At 40.2% G+C, this 22,978-nt stretch overlaps 1 protein-coding gene across 2 annotated transcripts in view; it reads right to left on the bottom strand.

Moving 5' to 3' along the window:
- The window catches only part of MACROD1 (mono-ADP ribosylhydrolase 1), a 490,176-nt gene that overhangs the window by 40,590 nt on the left and 426,608 nt on the right, over nucleotides 1–22,978 (bottom strand). The gene's annotated exons all lie outside the window — the stretch shown is intronic.

The following is a 22,978-nucleotide window of genomic DNA, read 5'->3' as shown; positions in this document are numbered from 1 at the left end:
CCGGACAGCTTGAATATGATAATGCTTCATTGGACATCTCTCAGGTCATTTGCATACAGCTTTAGTACCTGATTGCTTAAGTTTACAGGCATGTAGAGGGACAATGAAGGGATAGGGGCAATGCTTTCTAATGGCAGTTTATGAAAATATATTTAGTTCCGGGGGTTCTCTTTAAGAAGCTCTAGTTGTTGGAGCAAATTTTCTATTTAAATCAACTTTACAATGTACAGTCAGATTCCTATATCCCAGAGATAACCTTTATAAAATCAGATGATATTAGACACAATTTCCATTTAATGGTTTAAGAGATGGCTTATTATTATAGAAGGCGAATTACGGCGCACATTCATTAAGATCTACGGACGGCAGACCTTTATGTATCGTAATGAATGCATTTACAAAGTCTTTAATAAAAATAGGCAATTTAATGGTTTTGGGACCAAATCCAAACATGACAGGTTCTCTTTAAAAGCTAGCACGCTGACTTGGAGCTGAGCAGTCCATTTATAGAACGCTCAGCTTGTCTTCACTCATCAGGCGGAATTTTAGCACTTCTACTTTTCAATATCCAACTTTCAGAGCCATACTTTTTGCTGGGTAATTCTATAATAGCTTAATTGCTAAAGCATATAGTAAAAAATGTGGAAAGTGAGTGCCATGTGTATATTGTATATTCACAACCTGCCTCGGGTTGTTATTGGGGTCATTTCACAGTATGTATTCCAGCGAGATGGTGGAAGTCCCCATTTACTGATAATAACGGAAAGTTAATTGACATATTAGACGTGATGTGTGCGAGATGTCAGTGTGGAGACAGGAAATGTGTCTCTTGTGGAGAGGCAGTGCCATGGTCTGAACTGAGGGGGCTGATTTGCTCTCGCTGTGTTCCTGGATGAATGCTTTACCTTCAGTCTCTGGATATATTAATGAGTCATTTATTGCTTCCATTGAATTGGAGACTTTACGTTTCCTTTTGCTTCATTTTTACAGCATATGTGCTTCACATCCACGCTATTCACTAATAAGAATACCCTTCTTTCTTACATACCTGCAGTGAACCTCATCTATTCAGCTTCAATGGGTCATATAAAAGGATTATTAAGAGTCTATGGCCGTTTTCATGACTCTACGTGTTCTACACATTGATCCAGTGAAGTCACATAGGTTGGCCATCCTCTTTGATTTGCAGCAGTACTAGCTCTAGTATATTCTGAACATTTCAAAACTTCTCTATGAGCTATATATTAGGTTTAGTGTACATTGGAATAGATGCACTAGATATTTAAAGAGGTTGTACTAAGTTTGCATTAGATAAAAATCTTATCACTTATGGCTGGTCCCCCCCCCTATAATTACAAGAACAAACTCCAAGCAATCTGCAAAACAGGGTTTTTTTGTTCTAAATGATGGAGCGGCAGCAGGGACATAACTGGGAGAGGTTGGCCCCCATAGCAGACTTCTGAAATGGCCCCGCTTCCACTTACATTGGTTGCACAGTGACAAAAAGTAAGGCTAACTTGATGATCGGTGGGGGATTAAGTGATGGGACCGCAGGGATCATGAAAACAGAGGTCTGTTGTACCTCTGTTGTAGCCAAGATGAACAGAGCAGCCAGTCGCACATGTGAGCACATTTTTTGGCTATTGGTGGTAGTTACGCTCGTGAGCAGCAGATTGAACTTGTGGTTTGCTGCTACATTCATTACTATGGGTGTTTCTGAAATTTCCAAACATAATGCTTGAGTATCCCCAGAACTACTATCCACCGTCTATGTGAGTGTCAGAGATAACTAAGCGATGTGATCAGCAATTTCTGACATTCCCTTAGTATTGAATGGAGCGGCAGGACACATGGTTGACTAGCCACTCCATTGATTACAATGGGCGTCCCAGCAGTCAGACCCTTGCCAATCATATTATTATGCCATAGATATGGAATAACATGTAAGCTTGCTACAACCCCATCAAAGAGGACCTGCTGCCTCTCTGGTATGTTTATTTTAGTAAATGCTTGTTTTTTCCCCATTACTGTCTTGTATATAAAACAGAGAACAGGTGAAAGGGCCAGTGAGAATTCTTTAATTAAAAAAAAAAAAAAATCAGTAATGTGCAGTTAAAACATGCCAAAAACACTTCACAAGAAAACAGTTTATAAATAGAAATTAGGTAACATCTGGTTTTGTGTATTTTTCTAAATAGTTTTCGGAGCTTATATTAAAGAGATCTCACATTAAAATTCCATATTATTTATCCACAAGTCATTTGAAAAGGAGCAGATTAGTCATATTTAGAGGTTGAAGAGGGAGCCTCACTACAGACGCCCATATGTTTGTATCTATAGTAGCTGTGGTTCTGTGAGCTACAGAACCAGAGATATAGGTGGTAGAGTGCACAGTTGGAAAGCTGCAGATTATAATCTGGTATCCGCCTGTTTTTAACCAGCCTGATGCGATCTGAAAGACAAGTCTCTTATCTGTAGTGAAAATATGCAAAAAAGTTTTTCAGGATGGGATAAGGAAAACCACGCCTCTTTTAGCTACCTTGTAAGGCAGCTCCCTTGACATCAAGCATGACCTTCAGGAAGCCTAATGACATGATGAAGGATTAAAACCAAACCAGTATATCTATTCCAGAAGGAACAGATTCCCAATGGTAGACAACACTGTTTCACCGTGGTTGCATCTCTTCAGTACAGTGTAGCAGTGTAGGGAACTGGTTTGGCTGAGTGTGAGGCTGTTGACTAGGGTCGGGAAGAAGGAGTTCTCCTTATAGTGACTGTCAAAAGGTGAACTCTTACTTCGCTCCTTCATGACCCCTTCACCCCCACATGGCATGAAGGTGGCATAGTCTCACAGCTACTTGGTGGTCACCTAGCTGCTATGACTCACATAAAAATTTAAGTAATTTATGCAAAGTTTGCTGAAAAGTATGCAACTATGGAAGATCACCTTAAATTATAAAGATCTCCCACCATGCCTGGCATTGAGTTGCCTCTTTTAACATTGTTACACATGATGGGGAAATATGTGGCTGTCTGTAATGTTCTCTGGTGATATATTTTGGTGGAAAACCACTTTACGGAAATGCACAGAGACTATAATTGCCATGTATAAATCAGATATGGAAGTGATATTGGCAGACCCCGCCATTAGCCTATTAAATTTCAGCCGGTCATGTCACTTGCAAACTTTTCTATGTTGTTCCTCAGCTCTCAGTCATATAGCGTTCATGGTATGAATGAAGGTAGTTGAATTATTTCAGACATGATTTTCCTAACTCCACATACAAGACAAAAATAATAAAGCATTTACCATATAAGAGGGAGTCAGAAGATACAGCAATCTGCTTTGTGAAGAAGCACTGTACATAGTACAGGCGGTCCCCTACTTAAGAACATTCGACTTACATACGACCCCTAGTTACAAACGGACCTCTGGATATTGGTAATTTATTGTACTTTCGCCTTAGACTACAATAAACAGCTATAACAGTTACCAGAGGTGTCTGTAATGAAGCTTTATTGTTAATCCTGATTCTTATGACAACCCAACATTTTTAAAATCCAATTGTCACAGAGACCAAAAAAGTTCTGGCTGGGATTACAATGATAAAATATACAGTTCCGACTTACATACAAACTCAACTTAAGAACAAACCTACAGACCCTATCTTGTATGTAACCCGGGGACTGCCTTTAATACATATAAAAGCATCCATAAGTAGAGACCCATTTAGTAGTTTATAAAACTAATATCACTACAATAATTGTAGAATGCTAATTGTCAGAAAGGTAGATCTCCAGTTACCTATGCACAAAGGATAGCATAATATCGTTGACTATAATATTTGTAGTCAAATTGTAACTCCGGATTTATAATGCTTTTTACCAAATTGCCATATATGATTTACCCTTTCAAAACAAACAGAATGATGGCAATATTGTGATTTTCACCCTTTTCTTTTTAAAGTTATGTCATTTTTCCTTTTGTAAAGCTTTATGTAAACAATATTCCTCAGCAACAGTTAAAGGTGTTTTCCCATTAAAGGAAATTTATCCCCTAGTGATGCTTACACAATAAAGATCATTTTGACCCTTTACTTTACAATTTTACTCAGTTTTATTGCTGTTTTAGCTCCTATCATCTATCCGTGAAGGTTAGTGTAAGATTCCAGAGTGTGAGCGGGGACTCGCTAAGCAGACACTTCATGATCCCCTTTGTGCTGTGAGATGCTGTGTGCTGACAATGCGCTTAGATTATCAGGGTGCAGGTTTATCTACACTTTTATTTAGCTTCTGAACATTCTACTAGTAGACACAGAGAAAATGAGAGATGAGACTGATCAGAGATGATCAGATCCACGAAATGCATATAACACACAATGACACACTTCAGCCCTGCTACATCTGAGCTATAATACACAGAGTGTCCCCTTTCTTATCTGTAGCTTGTAAGAAAGTCCCTGCAGGATGCTGCTTGCCGGAAGGATGTTTCTGAGTTTGAGCTTGTCTTGTAAAGGGGGGGGGGGAGAGCTTGAGGCAGACAGGAGGAGCTACTCATGAGAAGAATCTGCTATGCCCAACCATAGTCAGAAGATTTACAGTTGGATCCAGGGCACCTGAAATTGTATACTCAGGACTGATAGAAACAGTTTGGAATAATATCTGTGAAATTCTGTGTTTTTGTTAAGAACATTGAATTAGAGAATTTGTTATTTTGTTATCCTGAGTATATTTAAGAATCTTGCCTTTGTGGGAATACCCCTTTAAGTGGGCGGAGGCTAGCAATTTTTTGTATTTGCTGTAAGGCCTCATTCATAAGGTCGTGTGCTCACCTGGACCAGATCACGGGTGGAGAAGGGACGGTGAATGAGCGCTCCTCACCTCTCCCCTCTCCAGTAAAAGCCCAGGGGGCCATGGTGCAATGAGACACATCGTCTGCTCACCACACCATGACCGGGTGCCACAGACTACTATTGTGGCCCTGATCTGGCCGCAATTTGTTCAGCCAGATAACAGCCACAATTACGGCTGTGTGAATGGGATCTAAAGCGGAGTCAATTACATCCTGCCCATAGTTCTCATAATACTTTGTGTTCTCTCATGAAGTAACATCCAAAAAGTAAATCTACTGAGCTCAGTATTGTGTGTACATACAGTATCTATATAATGAGTCGCCTAGAAGCTTGCATCACAAGGACCAGTAAAAACCATCAGTGAAACATGAAGTGTAGTTTGTGCAGTGTGACTACAACAGCTTCCCTGCTGTGAAAATAGTGTCCAGGGAGCATCGGCTTCAGTGGAAGGGAGTATGGTGGCAGATGAGTGAAAAGTCTATGACATCGCTTAAGGTGCAGCAAGAAATAGAAAGTTCTGAAGAATCAGAGAATGGGATGGAGGGGGGACTGTCAGGGAACAGGGAAGCCGTTCTACCTCACTATTCTTCTGCACTCACAAGGCTTTCCTGCTAGCTACACAGAGCAGCAATACATGAACCCCCCTCCTTAGTGTGAGCAGTAAACAAAGTATGTCTCACAGAGATAATCAGCACAGACAGAGGAGACAACAACTGCAGGGACAGGCTAAACTGAAGAGGACAGGATTGAAGCTGATGTAAATAGGCAATGAAACTAGTAGGCAAAGTTGTCCTGAACGGCAAGAGCTATTGATTTGTGGAAAGAAAATACACCATACTTCTTCCTAGGAACAATACTTCTAGTACTGAATACCTGTATAATATGGGCTTGCCGTGCTGCACACAGAACCTGTGGGAAAAAAACCCTCTGCATATCTACATGTAAGAAGTCATATTGAGCCCATAGTTTGGACCTGCAGCTTTTATGAGCAGCATATTCAGAATTTATGCAATATTGATGATAAAAATGATAAAGAGTCAAACTAATGTGACCTTTAAGACAATTTTTTTGTGAGTGTCCAACCTTCAGGATTTTTATTAAAAGCAATTATTCATCATTGTAATCCATTTTATAGAATTATATATATTGTGTAATTATAAGCATTCAGCCAGCATATAAAAAAAGGCAATATCTTAAATTGTAGCCCGGGTGTTACATGCTGCGCAGTAATGCCAGTAATACACCATTTGACCATTGAAACCACTGATCGGGTGCGGAGATCACATGCCGGTACACCACAATATTGCTTGCACAAGAAAGACCACCAGCAGATCTCCACTAGATCGTCCAGGGATTGAAGTGGTAATTATTATTTTTTCTTTCATTCTTAAAGCAAAACCATTGAAGAAGGTATTAGAGAGAACTGGAATATATACTTGGAAATTATAAAGGAGAGCAATAGAAAAGGTTTCTAGTTAAAAGGATGGGCTGCAATAGTTGAAAGTAGCCTAGTCACGGTCTGGAGAACACAGCTGCCGGTCTTGAAGGATTTTCTGGATGAATAAAACCAGCACATTGCTCATAGATTATGAATTCTGCCATCATTATTCTTTGGTTGTCCAGGTAACTTCTCAGAGATTTTCTTGAGAAAACTTTCCCAAGACTTTTCTACTCACTGGTTTGCCTAGTGAAGGGATGCCCTATATAGAGATTCTAATATAAATGTACCTCTTTATAATTTTTAGTAAGGATTGTGTTTACTCTTTTACGTTGAATGTTGAGAAATGGAGGCGTCTCTTAAAGTGGAAAGTATTCACGACACGATCATCACAAAATGTGAAAGATTAAGAATAGCTTATTATACAGCGCTTTGGTATAACTTCCAGATAACATATCAAAAGCCCTTTGTTGGAGGATTAAACCAGAATGACAGCAACATATTGCAAAAGGAGAGTCGTCTTTGAAGCGCTTTTCCATTGTAAAGCACATTAAATTATATACCAAATTTGCACAATTTTGTGTATAAATGTTTTACCCAAAAATTAGTAAATTCCTTTAGGGACTATAGAAACAACTCCCCCCCCCCCTTCCTTCCCAAAAAACAAAACAAAAAAGAACAACGTCTAGATGAGTCCTGTTACATAATCCAAGATTATTTGCCAAAAAAACCCAGGCCTGTAACTATTGTGGAAACTCTTAATTGTATTTTTGCATCATTAAGGCTCAACATCCCTATCCAAAAGCTTTAAAAATCTGCATTACAATTAATGAAATGCACGGGTCAATTGTCAGCAATAATTAACACTTTATTGTATTGTGGTCGGCAATCTTCAGCTGCCCTAATAGAGTTGAATGGAGCACCCGGCCGCATGCTCGAGCTGCCACTCCACACATTACTGACAATGTGATCCACGTTCTCCTAAATCCTCAGGGTCCTTTATTTGGGATCCTCATGGATTAGGAAGTTATCCCCTATCCTTTCGAATGGGGATAACCTCTGAACATGGGTCAACTCCTTTAAGTTTCTTCCACAGTTAAGTTCAGCTAATCTGGTACATACTTGTGCCTTGGAGTAGTTCATGCACACTCCATAGTTGCTGTACCTATCAAGCACTTTTTAGAGTCAAAGTTGGGACCTGATGTAAAAAAGATTACTTTCCCAAATAACAAAAACACTGGGGGAATTTATCATTCCCTTACACTAATTATTACACTCTTGTATAAGGTTGTAAATTTCTTCATACTTCCATTTCAAGCAAATAACATATAACATTTTGCACTTTGCAAGGCACTAGGGCATATAGGGCTTTGTGGGATTACACTGTCCTCAATTTGTAATTACTTTTTTAGGTAATGATGACCTCTTCTCGGCCATATTAACTGTAGCATCATCATCAATCAATCATACGTGTGATTGGCTGAAAGATCTGGAAAGATCATGAAAAGTTAAAGATAGTTAAAGGGGTTGTTCCAAGTTTGTAAGTTATCCAAATAAATATGATAGGGGATAACTAGCTGATTTATGAGGGTCCGACTGCTGGGTCCCTTACACAGTATGAGAACGGGCCCCCTCAGAAATTGGGGGAATGGGGACAACATTATCACAAAAGGGTGGTGTGGCAAGTTGAGCATGTATCCTGTTGCTTCATTCAAAATTACAGAAGTGTTGGAAATTGTAGCGTTCAGCACTAAGGTATCTCGAACCTCCACATAAACAGTGAGCAGGAGTGCCAGGGATAGACGAGTGCAGAGCTCAGCAATTTCTGACACTCCTGTTCTATTGAATGAGGCAGCAGCATGCTCAACCAGCCACTCCATTAATTGGTGAGAATGCTTTTCGGAACCCAGACCGATCAGATTTATCCTATTCCACAGGATAGTTGATAACTTGCAAATTTGGTACAACCCCCATTATTACAGTAAAGGGTTAGGTAGGTATTATAAATTCTCTTAAAATTCATTGGTCATCTAGAAACCATGTTAAAGGACCACTTCATATTCACTAGCCCAAATTTACTAAAAACAGTGACTATGTGCAGTGTCCTGTGCAGTGTGCAGAGGGTGCCAGAATCAGGAATTGTGGCGCCCGTTCTTCATGGATCTGGTGCCCCCTGCACTGCTACCACAAAGTGCATCTTTTTTTGGTGCACCTTTAACATGGGGAGTGCGTACACAATTCTGTTGGCGTGATAAATGTGGGCCACGGTCAGACTGTGCACCAGAACGCCCATTTCAGTGCAGAATTTTGTGTTGCTTCGGGAACAGTGCAGCGTGCGCCACATTTGTGTCGCATGTGCCAGAAATGTGTCTCGGACACTTCTTAACGGAAATCTACTATTTGCTTTTATGCATTATGAACCAAATGTACCTTTAGAATGCTGTAGCTACACTGATGCAGAAACATATCTTGTTTAATTTCTGAATTGAGTGGTTTTGCTGAATAAACAAATTATGAAATTATCATAATGAGGCTCTGTTGCTTCTGTGGCTGGCTCAGTGTTTCTCCTATTACTCTAATTATGTACTGCTTCAGCCTTCTCCCACCCAGCCTTAGCTCAGAATACGTCATCACTGTGTTGTCCCTGAAAGGCAGAAGTAATCAATTGCTGCACCATTCCCCAGCTGCTGTGCATGAGTCATCCAGCTCCGGTTGATTAGTTCTGTCTGTACAGTTCAGGAAGTTCCATGTAATGTGTTTATGAATGGTAGCCTGCATACAACCCAGGTTTCCCAAAGTCCTGAATTTTATAATTATTTTTTGAGCAAAACCACTGGGATCAGGGGTTAAACAAGATATGTTTCTGCATCACTGTAGCTACATCAAAGTATGTTTAGTTCACAATACATAAAAACAGATGGTAGATTTCCTTTAAATATATGTGCAATAAACTGGGACAAGAACCTTAGTAAATGTGGGCCACTGTTTATCTTTCACAGATGTGTGATGAAAGAACACTGTAAGGACTACGGCATACTCTTTATTTTACTACTACATTTCTGCACTTAGTCTTTGTATAATTATAGGATTAAAATGGCCATAAACTTTCCCCCTGCAAGAGGAAAGTACTATAAATAAATAAATAAATCGATAATAACATTCTTTGCTTCCATTTCAGGGAACCCATGGATCCCTCCAGATTTCCTATTCACTCTTCCCCTCTCCATTGTGTTCCAGTCTGCCTCCCCCTCTCATCTCTTCTCTGTTTGTCTTCACTGTTTTAATTGCTTTTTCAATCCCATTAATTCTAAGCTCAGGTACTTAGAGGAGCAATAAATCAGAGAGGAATAGTCATTGCTGCGTGCTCAGTCAGATAGCCATGTACAGCCAGTCATGACATACAGCCATGTACAAGTAACATGTGTCATTGGATAGGGGAAATTTAGCTGTATCCGAGCAGGGAGACGATGGTTCACCTGAAAAAATGACAGCATATAACTAAAAGAAAGCTGTGCATAAACTGAAGTGTATGATGAATGTAATACTGACAGAGTGAACATATAAAACGGCATGATACTGACAGTCAGTCTTGTAAAAGTGACTAACAGCTGCATATAACTTATTGACAGCTATGAATAACCTGTAAGCAGATGTGCATGACAGCAGACAGCTGCTTATAACCTATAGCCAGCTGTCCTCATAACCTAAAGAACTGCGCATTTCATCTCAGAGATATCTACAGCCAGCGCAGCCTTTTATCCACATCATTATGTATAATCCACAGACACCCACATGTGACCCTGACATAGTGGTGTGTGATCTCCGTATAAAGAGAGATAGCCATCACACGCTACGTACAAAGTATAGAGTCACGGAAGGGGTTACTGCTTTTATGTTTCAGTGACTTTTTCTTCTTTTATCTCTGTAACCTATTCTGTAGCTTTCTTTTAGCTCATCTGTTTTGCTATCAATATTTTAATTACTTTGAAGTATACTAATATGCGGTTACATTGTTTGTACATTTTTTCACTAAATAACCTAAATAATGAAATAATAATAATGATGAAAAAAAATGAAAGAAATGCACAAAAAAAACACAAGTGCTCATATAAAGTTACATAGGAATTAATATGGGGTTGGCTCCCTCTTTGGTGCTTCTACTTTTGCTGGAAGGCTTTTTACAAGATTATGAAAGATCAGTTGAAATTTTTTGGCCTCCATTCTTATTCATCTTAAGACAAAGGGCACATTTCAGGCCGTGAGCTGGCCGCACAAACTGGAGCTAGTTTACTCCCCAGATAGTGGTCTCTCAGATCTGTGTCTCACCGCATCATGACGGAGCCAGGCGACTATGAGCAGCGCCTTCCCCTGTTTACGGCCCGTTTGTGCACATGGCAGTGTGCATGGAGCCTTAAGTTGTAAACAGGGTTGAGGTCAGGGCTGTGTATGATGTCCTTCTGTACTCTTAAACTCCCCCCAACAATTGCCTTTATACAGTTTCCAGAGATACTGGAACAGAAAAGGGCTTACCCCCAACACTTTCCACAAAGATGGAAGTGTAAAATTGCCCAACATGTCTTAAGACCCTGACACTTTTCCATTACTGAAGGCCGTTTGCCCACAAGAGAGTTTGGTCAGACAAACTCGCTCTGTACGCATTCCAAATTTACCGGACCTAACCTAAAATCCCTAAACTTAACTCGCCAATGTCAGTTCAGCTAAATTATTCAGTGTTTAGTCAGGAAATTCTGGCATGTGCATGGAGCGAGTTTGTCGGTACGAACTTTCTTGTGGGAAACCAAATTTTGTGGAACAAGTCAACCCCTAAAAAGCCACTCCATAACGCTTCCACCAAACTTGAACAATGCATAAAGGCAGGTTGTATTGTCCTTTAATTTGCCAAACCAAGACTTACCTGTTGGACTGACAGATCAAGTAATGTCAAATGTCACTCCCCAAAACACATCTATAGTGCTTCATGCTCCAGGATTCGGGGGTGCTTTAAAGGACATCTAGCATTAGATTCCCTGATGGTAGATGATTATTACTCACCCCTTCCTGTCCCCATTTGCAATAATCTTCTTTTGGTATAAATTGGAATGGCCACATTTTTCGAAAAAATACACCTGAGGCACTCTGCAGAGCACCTGTGGGCTCTGCCGTGATGTTATTTATTCACGTCCCCTGCCCGACAGTTATTGCCTACAGAGCATTCAGAGAGTTTCTGCAAATTTCTAGGTGGTGCCAGTAAAGCTGGGGGTGTGTGTGAATAAAAGCCATGTATTTCTACATTTTCCCCGTTACGCCACCTACAGGCCAAGTGAGTGCGGAGGTGTGTGGAGCACTAGCTGTAGTCCATTTGTGCAGGTTGTAGTGCTATTGTACACCAGAGCATCATGGTATATCCAGTGCAACCTTAAGGGCTGATATAACACCAAGTATTCCCCAATATGTGCATCAGTGGCTCTCCTATTTAGCATTACATGGCTGTCCCTTCATGGCTGGGCTGCTTGTAATACTTAGGAATTTTCATCAAGAAATTTTTACAAATTGAGTGTTTTATTACAGTGCCATGCTAAATACAAGTTAGTCTGTAGGTGACATCACTTCTGCACAACTTTATTTGTGAATTTAAAAAAAAACAAAAACATACTTTTAACTTGGTTGACAAAACACCCTAAAACGTGATAGATTGCAATTTCCAGATTGCATTACACAGAAAGAGCACAAATAGAAGTAAATTGTATGCAGGGTATTTTGGGGGAAATTCATATTTTTACAAAATGTAAAAATTTCCTGTGGTACATTGCTATGAATTTCTACCTTGATAGAAGGCTCCCGAATGTGACTTTATTTCAATAAAATATATGTAGTCTTATCATTCACACTAAATAATTTACAGATAGCTCTACATAACATAAAGGTAAGCGTAATGTACAGACAGCTATTTATAGGCCCTTGTGCGAAGCCTACAATTTTTTATTGTACAACCCACAGACAATTCTGTATAATCTGCAGACAGTTGTGAATAACCTACATAATGCTTTGTATACCCTGCAGGCAGCAGCATATAACCTGCAGGCAGTTGTGTATCACCTACAGACAGCACTGTATATACGCATACTCTATTTTTAAAACAAAATTATAATGTGAAATCTTCTGTGCGGGTTTAGAAATAATAGACTATCTTGTTCGCTTTAAAAAAAAAATAAAAATTCTATTATTATTATTTCCTACTGGAAATATTACCACTACATTTTTAACCCACGTTCATGTGATTAATTGGGGCTTATTTACTAAGGGTCCGAGAACACACTTTTGTCTGACTTTCCAGCATTTTCGAGATTTGCGCCGCTGGGACAGGTATTTAACTGGGGTATGTGTCGCACGCGATGGGATTGTGGCGCGACTGCACTGGCTTTCATGCGACAGAAATCACGGGGCCTGGCCATCGGACAGATTTGGACTGAGCGAAGGATTTAACTTTCAAATTGTGTCACAAGATCAAGTACTTATATGCACCAAGAAGAAGAAGGTGAACTCTGTCGGACCTAAGTGGGGAAGCGACACATGCAGGATATCGGGGCGCACAATCTTAGTGAATAGCAGCAGAGTGTATTATACACGGACAAAGCACTTTCTGTGAACTCCTCCGGACAGGTAAGTAAATTTGCCCCATTATGTTTTGACGCATCCCAAATCACATCATTATTAATGTTGGTTCTTGCTTTTGTATATTGCAATGCATTTTAAAATGAGCTTGAATTGTGTTTAGAAATTCATTTTAAGCACATCTAGAGATTCTCCTCCCAGAGCATATATATGTCTTTAGACTTAAATGTCTGTGCCTGGTAAGTAGCAACAAGTGGTTTGCTGTGTTAAAAACAATTGTTGTTACTTACCAGACGCAAGTGCAACATCCCCCACTGGGCCCTAGTCTTTTCTTGGGGCCTAGAGGCTGCCGGGGCCCAGAATACCGAAGTGGCTGGCAATTGCGGCCTGCAGATGCAGGTACTTGGTATGGGGACCGGAGGGCTGTCCTAAAGCCTGGCAGGTGGTGTGTGCAAGAAATATGGAGGGAGTGTCTGTAAGATAGGACCCTTGGTAATGGATGGGGAAGCCCGTGGTGGTAGACAGCAGCCTCCAGGGATCAGACGGAGGCAACGTTAAGCAGATCAACTCACGGTTCTTTATTGAACAACAGGTAGCAGGCAATGGGCCTAAATGGTCAACAGCAGATTCTGGTATTGGAGTGGTCGTGGAGAGTGGTGAGCAGGATTAGTGCACCAGCCTGGTAGTAGATGCAGGCTGGGATTATTGAGATGGAGCTGTATCCAAATTGTGGAAGCTGCAGCTCTGGATTAGAGCCTCCTAGGATTGATTTCTGTAGGGACTGGATGTAACAGGTAGGGATTTCTCCTATGTTTTGTAGCTGTATATAACAGTTGTTATTGGCACAACCAAGTGTGAGGGGGATAAGTACAGGAGTGGGCATTACGGAAAGTACGATGCTTATGTATTGGGGCCCCGGATCTTTTACCACCCTTGCAATGTCCTTGCTACTGATACATATTTACTACTGGTCTCCTCCATGCCCCATCCCTGCCCACTTAATGTGGAGGTGGTGTCAGAGGATAAAAATGTGCAATTCCTAACTGGGAATGCAATCCATGAAATTTCCTTGCATTGTGTTTCGGTAATCGGTGTCACTACTTCAGGACTACAGGAGCACAGTGTGCGTAGAATAATCTAATATGCGGGGGGCTATAATGAAGTGGAGACTAGGAATGGAAGGAACTGTATCACAAGTATTTTAACTATTCAGAGTATAATGATAGTGATTTTGCACTTGTTCTATGTGTTTGACCAGTCCTGGCTTTTGTTTACGATAACCGATGTAAAAACAGATGAAAAATCATTGGCGCAAACTGGCGAATTTGAAGAAAAAGTTGTTACTAATGCGATGTTACCAAACATATTAACCACAGTGTACACATGCGCATGCTCTCTATGATAATGAGGTTAGAATCGGGTATACCTTAATTTAGACTTCGTCATTAGTGTAATTAGCACTAATAGTGATTACAGCCATTTTATCAAACATAAGCATATCAAAGTGCTGCCATTACACAGGCAAAACAAGCTATTTTTAATCTGTTGTATACTAGTCTTGAAAGGTGAGAAAATTCTTGTTAACCAGTTACATTACTAGCACACATTAATGAGCATGTGTAATATCTGATATACAGCTATCACAGCTAATGTAAAAATATATCTATGATATGTAAGGTTTGGAAACCAGCTTACAGAAACAAATCATGGAATCATCCATTTTATTTTATTTTTTTCATATTAATATTTTTATTGAGTTTTAACAGAAAAACAACAAAAATCTCACATGTCAATATGTAGAGATATAAATACAAAAAATATAATACAATAAGCGGGTGGCAATACAGTTCGGCAACTCCATGGATTAATACAATATATAAACGCACACAATAGGGGGATCAGTCCTCCCTGTCGGGAGCGGTCTAAACGGATACAAGAAAGCTGAGAGTAAGGAAAAAGGGCAAACAGAAGGACAGCAGTATAGGAATGATAAGGTCAAAAGGAAAGGGAAGGAAAACCCACTTCACCCCATCCCTCGGGCCATTTTATTATTATAGTAATGTGGATGTAATTAGTATAATATGGCTGCTGCACAATGTGTCCTATCCAGCATTACAGACAGACAAAACAGGAGAAAGAAGTAACAATAGACAGTATCGGCGTTAGGGGGTGAAAAACTGGGCATTTGCTCAGGGCCCCCTTCCTAAAGGAATGTAGAATTTTGTGGGCAGCGGATGTATTACTCCTTTAATAACCCTTGGTTGAATGCTTATCATCTATCTGTCTAGTTATCTATCTCCTATAATTTGTCTATTTTATATATCTGTCTATCTAAGCATTTATCTATAAAGCTTATTGTCTATCTATCTATCTACCTACCTATCTAAAACAACGAACAGCTGCAGTTGAAGTTGAAGTAACATAGCTACCCTTAAAGGAAACCTACCACCACTGATCTACCTATTAAGGTAGATCCGGTGGCAGGTTCCTCTTATGTAGAGTAGTGAAGCCCTTTTTAGGACTAGTTCGTTCGTGGCCCAGAACTTTTATATATTTTAATTCCCCTAATATGCAAATTTTCTAAAGAGGCTACTGGGGCGTGGAGTAGCCGGAGCTGAGTCTACACGGTGCGGCTACTCCATGCCCCAGGAGCCTCTTGCGTTCCTCCTACCAATGCATCTTCAGTGCGAATTAAGATGCATAAAAGTTCTGGGCCACGAACGAATTAGCCCTAAACAAGGGCTATACAACTCTACATTAGAGGAACCTGCCACCGGATCTACCTTAATAGGTAGATCCATGGTGGTAGGTTTCCTTTGAGCCTTACCCAAAGTACTGAATTAAAAAGTTAAAAAAAAGAGGCATCACTCCCAATTAAGTGAAAATCTATCAATCCATCCATAAAACAATCTTCTATCTCTCTTCTACTCTATCTACATATCTATCTTTCATATCTTAATTTCTTCTGTCATTTAGCTAGCTATATACAGCATATTCCTCCATCTATAAATCTATCATCAATCTAGCTATATACAGTATGATCTGCTATATATTTCTGCATCTTTAAATCTATAAATCTATATAATCTTTCATATTTATTATCAATCATCATCATCTACCTCTATCATCTGTTTCCCCTAATGTCCCATATAACAGATTACCTTAACATACTACTGTGTAAAACCTACAAAGCGTTATTATTGTGCAGAACTAGAGGAGCCTCTTACTGACTGTGACTGTTCATAAAATAGTTTTATTTTGGGGCCCCACTATTCTGCCCGGGACCCCACTTTGTCAGCCCTGATAATAGAGGCATATTCAAGTGCCTCATCAAAATATGAGTTAGAAGAGGCTGGGAGAGGGATGTCCGGCACAACTAGGAAAGAAGCCATGGCATAGGAATGGCTTTGACTGGAAAGTATCGATATCTGGACAGTTATGTCAATGGCGCGCCCAGAGGTCACCGTTTAACAGAGGCTGGTGACAGATGCTATATATCGGCATCCGTCTCCCACATGTTATTATGGTCTCTGTTGTTTTCAATAGTGAATTGAATAGCACAGTCTAAGCTATTCTGTCCTCATCTTTTTACACTTCGTAAGCCTCTACCAGCCAAAGGACACTTCCAGGCCTCAGTTTATAGTAGGTTATGCAACTTATGAAGAATTCGTTCCGGATGCAAACGAATTTGTGCTGCTAATATAGTATATACATTTATACACTTCTGTCCCAGTAGCTGCTGACCACATGAAGGAAGTACACGGCAGGAATTAGTAATGAGAGATGTCTAGCCTTGTTGTTCTGCTATCCCCCCCCCCCCCCCCGATGTTTTTTTTATCTGATCTGCCAATTCATGATGTGCACTTTGGAAGATGTGCACTGTAATATACATATTATCCTGTACAACTTGCAGCATAATATGTATATAATGTTGTACATCTTCCATTCTTTAGTGTATCAGTTAGGATGCCTGGGCCCCCTGATACTGCGAGCCCCATAGCAGCTGCTATGGCTGCTACCCCTGTAGTTACGCCCCTGTCTGTGGTTACACACAAATTATGTAGTATGAAAATTAGTGACATTGCTATAGGGCTTGCAGTGGTCACGGTAATCTCCTTTACTGCCTAGTAATATAAGCATTATCAATCCTTCATCCCTTGGCTCCCTGCTACACAAAGGTTGTATTTGTCCATGTTCTTGCCACTAATTCAACAAAAAGCACATTAGGCACATTCATTTCAACAGGCTCACACATACAGCCAGGGTTTTCACTGCACAAGTCCTTATGGAGGTAGGTTAACTCTGTGTACAGATATTTATGATTCAGGCTCACATGACCCCTCTTAATAGATTAATAACCTATAATGTCACATTTAACTATATATACAGTCAATTATGAGACTCTATACTCACTATCAAAGATGACGTCACCGGATGTAGCTGGAGTGTAATCACTTCTCATTGTGTACAGCCGATTACTGGCTGCCATACTGCTGAACTGCTGAATCTCGGCTGCCATAAGTGAAGAACTGACCATATATAGGGATAATCCAAAGTCTATAAGCTTCCATTATATAGGTTTCGAACATAGAGCTGAGGTGCCTATAGAGCTGAGGCGTCCCCTCCCCCCCCCACCCAAGAGCTCATCTGGCTAATTGGCATAATTTTAACATTTTATGGTTTATTTATTGGTTTATTTGATGGTTTTAGAAGGAATAAGAATGACAAGTATTAGTGCCTGGATCTATGAATAAGTGTCCCTGGATTATCATGCATGATTTTGATGAGGATAAATTATACACGAGCCATAATGTAAATTTTTGCACCAGGCCCTGTTATTCTTTAGCTATGACCCTGCTGAAGGTTGTATAATTTTATTTTTTCCATTTGTCCTCTATATCTTGCTAACTTACTGACTGTAAACCTGGGAAGACATTGCTGAAAGATGTAAAGCATAATGACTGCAGGATTAGACTACACAAGGATTATTTGCAAACATGGAAACAATTACAACTGCAAGGGAAATAGATAACGTTATGGTGACTTGATTAGTCTACTTCATTTTTATGTAGTTTAAGTGAAGTAATAAATATTTGGTTGCAAAAAAATGTATTCTTTAAGAAAGTTGTCATGTAAATCTGACACACAGGAATAGTAAAGTGCAGCGCAGACTAAATACGGCATTTGGCTTGAAATCATCTTCAATTTATCTTCAAATATTTTCACTTTCCACCAGTTTCCTTTATTTTTCAGCTAGGGCTATATATAAGTAAGCAGAAGACACACTGAATTAGCTGAAGGAAAGGCTCAAAGCCAGGAGACATCTTAAATTGTAGTATTTGGGGCATGGATGTGCTCTCAGAGGAGTTTAGCATAGAGCTTAGAAGAAATTTCTGCTTCTTTCATTCATAATTTCCCCGTTGTACAGAATATTTGCAAAAAAAATTCTTTTTTTAATGTATTACATTTATCAAGCCTTGATCTAGTCCTAAACTTAGTTACATATGCATCGTTTTTAATATTCATATTACAAGAAATGTCTAAAAATCTGATATGTATCTGATTTGTCATATACAGATCTGTCGAAAGAAACTCCTACATTGCTTTAAAGGGGTTTTCCCTCGAATCCACAGGATAGGGTCTAATTTGCTGATTGGTGGGGGTCTCAATGATGTCACCCCCACAGATCACAAAAACAAGGGGTCCGATGGGGTCCCCTCGTCACTCTATGAGAGTAATGGAGCAGACTGCTGCGCATGACCCTTCTGCTCCATATTTCTCAATGGAGTTGGTAGAAATTGGTGAGCGTGGGGTTCAGCAATCTCCGTCAGGTCCATAGAAAAAGAATGTGACCGTCTGCTCCATTACTCTCTCCCGGAGCGACGAAGGGTCTGACTGAGGTAACTGGGACTCCATCGGACCCCTCCTTCTTGTGATCTGTGGGGGTCTCATCACTGAGACCCCCACCAATCAGCAAGTTAGGCCCTATCCTCTAGATAGGGCCTAACTTGTAATCGTGGGAAAACCCCACAACAAGTGCTTCTCTACCCTCATTCGGGTAGTTGAGATTCCTCACTTTTACACAAGTTCTACTTTCTGATGCAGAAGCTGAGATTCCACTGGAAAATTACAAAATGTTTCTATGCTACTGGGATACGTTTCTAATGACTGTGTTATGGGTTTGATGGATTATGAATTTTTAGACTACTGTCATGATGAGTGCCAAATTAATGGAGTTTTACTGCATCAGCAACTAGACTTGATGATGACACGGGGCCTACTATTGTAATGGAATAGATGTCTAGATTTATCCTCTTGTAATGTGTAGAATGACCCCGCAGGTCAGACTGAGACTGATACCATCTGTCTTCTGAGATTATATGTGTACTGTGCATATATATGATCTAAATACTGGCAGTACACCCAAATTTTTTTTAACTTTACTGAGGCTTTATCTATATATATATATATATATATATATATATATATATATATATGAGTAAGGTATATAATATTTATTTATTTTCTTCTGTTTCTGGTGTGCCCATTAGTACAAGATGAGTCAAAAGTCCCAGGACATCCTTTATTTTAGAAGAAAAATTGAAAATGACATGTCTGAATACCCCAGAAGTGATGGGTGAGGGGCCTATCTTTTCGGCTATGACTAGAATATTATACCGATATTAGACACCATATTGGATCAGCACAAGATTTTCCAATAGGAAGGGGGTTATTTAGCAGATCGAAGAAGACAAGAAATGTTGCATAAAAATTGATCACATTAATTGACACAATCAGATTGCACTACAAGCAGTTCCCTAGGTTATGTACAAGATAGGTTCTTTGGGTTTGTTTTTAAGTTGAATTTGTATGTAAGTCGGAACTGTATAATTTATAATTGTAACCCCTGGCAATTTTTTTTTTGTCCCAGTGACAATTTTTGCTGTAATGGGAACAAGCATTATCAATTAAATGTCATTACAGACACCTTACAGCTGACAATTGCAGCCTGAGACTAAAATAAAGCATCCAGGAATCTTCACCAGAGGTCACATTGGGCAGAAAGCTCTGTCTGTAACTAGGGGTCGTCTGTAAGTCGGGTGTCCTTAAATAGGGGACCTATCTCTGTATCTCTTATGGTTCAAAAGTCAATGAGGAGGCTTGTTGCAGCATTTCTCCATAGATGCAGGTAAGAGCACTTTAGGCATGCCACCAAAATGTCCCTGGGCATTTAAGTGAGGAGGAATATTGTAGCTGTTAATGGCGTTATACGTGTTATAACTTTTTTTTCTGGTCATCCTAAAACTCATGTTTGCAACAATGGATTGCCAAGAAGCTAGTTGCATGGCATTATATATCCTTAGTTATGACTAGCATTCTGGTTTTTATAAATCCTATCAATTTCCTATATTATAAAATGTCCATGGGCAGAATAATAAATTTCATTTGTAGATAAGTGTTGCTGGATTGTTCTACTGTCATATCGATCAGTGACATCCTAATTAATGAAGAACTGTTATAACGGGTCCATTATACCGACCCAGGGACTAAACTCTCTGCTTCCTGAGGCGAGCTACAGAACGGAACACCCTCCACCCAATCCAAATATTATATCAGGTTATTTTTTTCACACCGGTTGTGAAGAGGCACTATTTTTAGGTGCCAGTTCCAACATTATACCAGATGACTGCGTCTGTGATACTGCCCCCCACCTTTCTGCAGGTGGTGCTGCCTGAGGCAAGAAGCTTAACTCGTCTCATGAATGATGCACCACTGTATCAACGCACTTTCACACGGATGCAGTGCCATTCCAAGCATTCCCAGACCTTCTACAATGGTTCAATCCAATACATTTTTGGCCAGTATACATCACTAATTCACAAACATCTATGGGATTCTTGTCTCAGTGCACTTTTACCATTTGGTAAATCTTTGATTTGCCCTTATTAAAGGATAGGAGTGGGTTTTACCTACAACACCTCCCCAGTTCTTCTTTTTACTTTCTTCTAGGTGGAAATCTATTAATAAAGTAAACATTCCTTCTTTAACCTAATTACATCTATGTTTTTTAAGGTCTCCATGGAAGGCGGGTCCAAACATTAAACCTAACTGTGAGTTGTTGGAAAACAAAACCAAGCACTTTGCAAATCATGGAGTGTTCACACTGCGCTGAATTTGAAGATGTATGCTGCTTAAAGATGTACTTCTGAATGCAAGCCGTACTGTTACTTTATTGAACCATCTGGATCATTGCTGAGATGGCGGTTATCTCTCTCCGACAGATTCCTTTGCCCTGTAGCAAAAACTATGTTCGTCATGTCCTTTGGATTCTACAAGGTCCACCAACAATGAGGTCACACAAAGTACAATATCTACATTCCCTGATATAACCTCTGGGTAAGTCGGAATGGCCCTAATGATTTTATCCCTAGTTAATGCCAAGATCAACTAAGCCGACACATTTCGCAACTTGTCAATAAGGCTGTTGTGTGTGTAATCTATGCATCCAGATATACTTCCCAATGCCACCTAAGCACCATATGTTTTCATTACCTCTTCTGTTCCGTTGCAATTATATCATCCCTTTATTATGATGAATTGTGATGTGTTATTCTGCTACATTTCAATATGCTAATTCAAGTTGTCAGACACTGAAAAACGTTACAGCGTTCAGGATTGGGAAACGTTTTCAGGTCTCTAACTTCTCTTTTTGTCTGTGATGATAGTACTATTAGAGTAATTCCTCATTCCTACAGAGAGCGCTTAAATACGCTGTACCTTAAACATTTATAGACATTCTGAGTGCATCCCACTTCTTATAATGTGTTTGCCCGTGAAAAAGATAAAAATATCCGACTTATACAGAAAAAGAATTTACCATAAAGAACGGAGGTCAATCACATGTTCTGCACTGCTCCGTCACCCATGGAATGATAATTGTGAAGATGTCTCGATAATAAAGCGCTCATTGCTATACAGTTTGCAGTATGGTCAGCAGCTCATCCTCTGTTTGCATGACAATGATTTTTCGGTGATCGATGACTAAGAAGCTTCTACTCATCTTTTGTTCGATTGCTGGACATGTTTACACTGTGGCAATAGTCAGGAACATATGTCCTTATTGAAGATTGTCTGATCGGTCATCACCTTGTATAAGTGAGCCTATGTCTACCCATGAGATTTATGTATGTATTGATACATCCCACACTTCCTGTGACTTCCCATGTCCTGCTAGGCTCAGGCAGATGGCGGTGCACTTATTACTGTCTTCATGCCCCCTCCATGACATCGTTGGAGGGATGTGTGGATGTCCTGTCATACCCATCTTACCACTTATATAGGAGTTGTTCTTATGGAGAGGGCATGCATACAGGAATAAGTGCACAGACATCTGCTGGAAGCCAGAAGGACATGGGAAGTCACAGGAAGTCCTGCTACCGAAGGGTCAACTGCCCCATTGCTACCAAACTATACTGGGCTATGTACAATACAGGTGACCCAATTAGGGTTTTCTACATACTCTGAAAAAGTTTGTTATTAGTGACCAACCTCTGTAAGAACCCACTCCACGTTAAAGGAAGTCTACCATGGGGAATCTACTTTCTGAGAGGCATCAGCTGCATCCCGTTTACTTCTGCAGGGATGCAGCTGCTGCAGAAATAGAGTTTAATTTCAAAGGCAACTGGGGGCATGGGGTAGACTGAGACAGCTCTGGGGGCAAAGGCTACTCCATGCCCCCAGTAGCCACTACTTACCCATTTCTACCCGCTCCGGCATCATTTGAGCTCTGCGCAAGTGCAGTAGATCTTTGCTGGCAACACATGTGCTGCTGGGAAGCTCTGCACATGCACAGCTCCCATTTGTCTGGCAACGGCGCACCAGGAGCGAGCTACTGCGCTTGTGCACAGCTCAAATGATGGAGCAGGCCGGAGCAGGTAGAGGCGGGTCGGGTGTGGCTACCAGGGGCATGGAGTAGCCTTCGGCCCTGGAGCTGTCTCCATCTACCCCACACCTTTAGTAGCCTTAGAAATTAAACTCTATTTCTGCAATTGCAGCATCCTTAAATTAGTGAAGA

Source organism: Engystomops pustulosus, chromosome 7 (genome assembly GCF_040894005.1).
Source record: "Engystomops pustulosus chromosome 7, aEngPut4.maternal, whole genome shotgun sequence".
Taxonomy (NCBI): Eukaryota; Metazoa; Chordata; class Amphibia; order Anura; family Leptodactylidae; genus Engystomops; species Engystomops pustulosus.
The sequence above is the reverse complement of the archived record's forward strand: the minus strand, read 5'-3'. Positions and strand labels throughout refer to the sequence as shown.